The sequence below is a fragment of the Rutidosis leptorrhynchoides genome, chromosome 7 (genome assembly GCF_046630445.1).
Source record: "Rutidosis leptorrhynchoides isolate AG116_Rl617_1_P2 chromosome 7, CSIRO_AGI_Rlap_v1, whole genome shotgun sequence".
Classification (NCBI taxonomy): domain Eukaryota; kingdom Viridiplantae; phylum Streptophyta; class Magnoliopsida; order Asterales; family Asteraceae; genus Rutidosis; species Rutidosis leptorrhynchoides.
The window spans coordinates 316347844-316352714 of NC_092339.1; positions in this window are offsets into that span (position 1 = coordinate 316347844).

The following is a 4871-nucleotide window of genomic DNA, read 5'->3' on the forward strand; positions in this document are numbered from 1 at the left end:
CAAATAGTTACGACCCCTAGCCGTGCCCACCGCTTTATCCAACTTCTTCCCATGATCACCCCACAACTCGGGACACTCTGACTTCCTATGTCCTTCTTTGTTACAATTAAAACAAGTGAACTTTGTCGTTGCCGGGTTCGTGCAATCACGGGATAGATGACCGTATTGCCTACAATTATAACACCTAGGGTTGAACTCTTTAGAACCGCCCTTCTTTACACTACCAACACTCTCGGAGCCCTTCTTGTTCCTTGATGTGTGAAATCTAGTATATAATTTATCTCAGGAAAATGCCGGTTTAAAGATTACTACACAGTAACGGGCAGTGTACCCGATCGTGTAATAGTATAAATTGGTAATCCGAAATCGTTCCAAGGACAGTTTAAACGTGAGAATTAAGATTGTACTAATAAAATAAACTAGGTTAATCTACGAAAATCGAAAGTACGAGATAGTTTGTTTTGGTGGCTATTTAACGATTAGCCAAATCAAAAATTGATTAAAAGTAAAAGACGATATTTTTGTATTTTTAAGTTTATAAAAATAAATGCTGACTCAACAAAAAGTAAAGATATTTGAATTCAATAGATAGAAGAATGTTCGCCTAGATCTCCTATTCGCAGTGTTGGATGATTTGTTATTAAGCACTAGTTCTATTTATCAATACATTCAATTACAGAGCCGGTTTACCCAGAGTTCTCTTTTAGCAAACACGTCAAACTTAGATTTATTGGCTTAGGGTTCCCTCTCACCAAAGACCTCGTTGCTTGTGACTTAGTAATTAACTAATTATAAGATTAAGATTCAATTGGTTACGCATTCGCTCCACACAATTCACCCCTATTTTGTTCAATCAATGTTACCCGGTTTACCCCCTTGGTCCAGTAAGCACCCAATCGGTTAAGATAAATCAATTGGAAATTAGATCACTAAATTGAAACAGGGTTCCCTTTGTTCAAACAAGATTCACTAATCAACCTAGTAACAATAATCAACACCCACAAGAATGGTTCTTAATCAAAACTCATAATTATCATGTATTAATTAATAAAGCTACAAAGTATCATCCAAACACATGCAAATATTCAATCTAGACAAACATTAAAAGTTTAGCCAAAAATCATGGCTAGAACAAAAATCACAATCAAAGTAATAGAAGAATTCATTGTTTTAAACAAAGAGATTAACCTAATTAATGATTGAATGTTGAACGATGAACGGATCGAGACTTGTTTCTGGAATGATTGATGTGTTAGAATGACCTTGAAGTTCTTCAAAGATCACCAAAAATCGTCCAAAAGCTGCCCCAATTCGTCTGGATGGAAGAATGAATAATTAGGGTATTTTTCGTGCCTTTTATACTTGCCAAAAATTGCCTGAACCGACACCCGGTCGCGCCGCGGCCATAACTGTCGCGCCGCGACATAAGTCTTGAAAATTTACCCTCTGTAAGCCAACTTCTGATCTGGAAACACATTATTCGTCGCCTCGCGGACACATATGTCGCGCCGCGACATAACACTGAAACGGATTTCTTCTTTATTTTTTCTCTTTTTACTTGCTTTAATAATCTCACAATATCATTAATCAATAAAACATTTACGTTTTAATCCTCGATGCACTAATAATAATAACCAATCGACAAAATGCCTCAAAAGCTTCAAAAACCGCATCTCTTCTACAAATAGCTCTTCAAACTCGAACATTCTCATTATTATCAAAATAAACACCAAATCGTATCCGAACGGACTAAATTATGATCGATATCGCTAAGGAAAACATGTATAAAATACGCGATATCAAACCACCCCACACTAGAGTTTTGCTTGTCCTCAAGCAATTAAACTCGATAATAATCTTCTACCATATAATAACGTCTTCAAAAATGTATGTAGAACCAAACGAACAAGAAACCAAACTAACGACTAGCGTGGGCACGATTTGGAGTAAATAACCACTATGATTCCCACTTACATTCCCCCGAAATTACTTCCCAAACCGTAAACAATATATAACTAGTATAGCAACCAAAGTTAACCTCGAATTACGTACCATAATGATGAAGTAGAAAATCTCGAAAAATAAGTCTTCAAAGTAAACGGGAATCAAGTGGGAACCGAGCACCAAAAAGTATAGCAATCGAACAAATGTGCCAAAGAACGCACGGGCTACCCCGCAATTGGTCAAGCCAAGCCTCCCACAGTACCTAACATCGCGAGATGTCGGTAAGAAAATAATGTGCTTAGGAGGATACACATTACGTCCAGATATCATCGATAATCATGAGGTGATCATCTAATCCGTTAAGTCAACCATAAAGATTGAGGTTCATCAGGCTTAAAAGCTGATATCTTACCTTTCCGGAGGTTATCCACTGGGAATCTGATCAATCACTGACATTTTGTGTATCATAGTGCGCTTCCCATTTGGCTAGCAAATCTCCCTCATTGAGATAAGCTTTGACTACCAGCTTCCCTGTTTGACGTTGAGGCCTGATAGATTTCCAGTCGATTTTAGCAATGACTTTTCAAGATTTTTCATCACCCTACAACTGGTCTGGACTACATCTTCTGAAACAAATCAGCAAGTGTGTCGTTCGGGAGACTTGACTCCCTTAAGGATGGAAAAGATACGTCCTGTGTGGTTAAATAAGGTGGTCGGGTGCAACATTGTCCTTGTTAGGAGAAACAATGAGGATCGCCCTGTTTAAGTTTTCGATCTAGCGAATGGTCCGGTTTCGACTATACGCCACTATCACCGTACATACGGTTGACACCCGCCTTGGGGCAGATGACCTACGTATGAACTTTCATGTTCATGTAGGATTTCACATTTAAAATAATGAACATGTTTTGAAAGTTCAAGACTTTCTCCTCTAACAGTACCTCATCGTGAAATTATGGGTAATGAAATGGTACGCTTAAGAGGTATACGTACCAAGTGAAATGGTCGGAAGACTTTACTTCCTTAATGAGTGGATCTGAGTCACTCGGAAGTGCCAATCTGTTTCAATTGACACCGGTTTGCCTACTTCCCACATTACAAACCTTTCTGCTTGTTTTAAGAAAGGTAAGAAGTAGATACTACCCTTCCAATAAATCCCAAAAACCTTTGGGTGCCATAGCTTTTGGCTATGGATTGTGTTGTCTAACCAAACACAAGCACGTAGCTATTGCTCCTAAAAAGGACAGCACTGGTGAAGCTCGAGGCTCCTCTTCCTATAGTATCACACCATTAGATGATGTAATAATAAAATGATATAGTTTCGGAAGTCTGCTATACCAAGTAACCAAAAGTTTTTGATCTGGCACGTGATTCGGTCACAATCACGCTATACAATCACCGCTCTCTCACAGTTTACACCCGTTTTAGTACAGGTGACCTACTATTGAGTTCCCCGAACTCGTAGGATTTCATGTCCAATTGTAATGAACATGTGGAACACTTTTGGCTTCTTTGAAAACACGAATTATACCATAAAATACCAAGCCAATTTTCAAAATTAAGGTTTTGGCCGAATTTTCAATTGTTTTTCTACTTTTTTTTTTATTTTTGAACTAGTTTTTCTGTTTTTTTTTTCCCTAAATTTTTCAATTTTTTTTACGACCAAAACCCCGTGAAACGTCAAGTCTTTTAATATCAAAACTAGTTTGATGATGATTCCATTAACAACCAACCCGAGAGATTCTACATCCCCACCCCACACTTGAGATCAAGAAATGTCCCTATTACTTGAGATCAAAAATAGATTAAAATCGAAAGGGTAAGAAAAATAAAAACTTATCGAGGTAACCACTGATCGTGGAATGACAGTGACAGATGGCGCTGAACTTACTGCCAGCATAAGAACATCGTCCATTCCCGATCCTCACACCAATATCATCACTCAAGTAGTTTTGCTGAACTTACTGCCAGACTTGAAAAATTGTTTCACCAACATACCTAAGAAAAGAAAAACACAAGAAAACTACATAAATGGAACAAGGTGGTACCACCCGGTACCGAAACGCCTTGTCCCCAAATAAATCCACAGTACATAAGCAAAATATAAAATTAACCAAGTACAAACCAACGAAACGGAAATAGTTTAAAACAAATTACAACATAATCACGGGCTCGCAGGCCCTCCTCACTGAAACCCATCATACGGCCAGTTGCCGTATGGATACTGCTGCTCGAACCTCTGTCGTGCATCATCCAACCTCTCCTCTTCACTGTAAATCGGGATCTAAACGCGGGGCCTAACTGGGCCGCGATAATAAACTGGTGTCTGAGCTTGTGTACCATAATAATTCTCCGGGTTATATTAGAAAAGACGAGCGTTGTGCCTTTGCCAATCACCTCCATATGCCATCCATTACTGGTCATGCAAAGACTCAGCCGTCCTCTCATCAATCCTCAGCTGAATCTCCCACATACGGTCATTATGTGACCGTTGTTCTCCCCGAAACGCAGCAAAGTTGTCTGACACACCGATTTGTACGTTATCGACCCGTGAAACTAAGTTATCCCAAATTTCTTGGGAGATACCCCAAGGCTGACCCCCCGCTGGCACATTCGGAGCAACCGGCTCCACCTCTTCACCTCCTTGAACATTCCCACCGGCCTCGTGCTCTTGTGGCTCAACATATGTGACTAAACCAACCCAATTCGCATCCCACATCACAAAACGCACATTAAGATAAAACCTTAAATTGAAAGGTTTCATCACTTGCAAGGGGTCGGTCAATCTTGTACACCTGCTAAAATTGATGTCGAAAAATCGTGCAATCTTTGTAACAAAATGACCACCTAGCAGTGGCCTCGAAGAGCGTGTCTCCCTCGACTGATTAGATAAATAGGTAGCGATCAACATACACAAATCCACATGC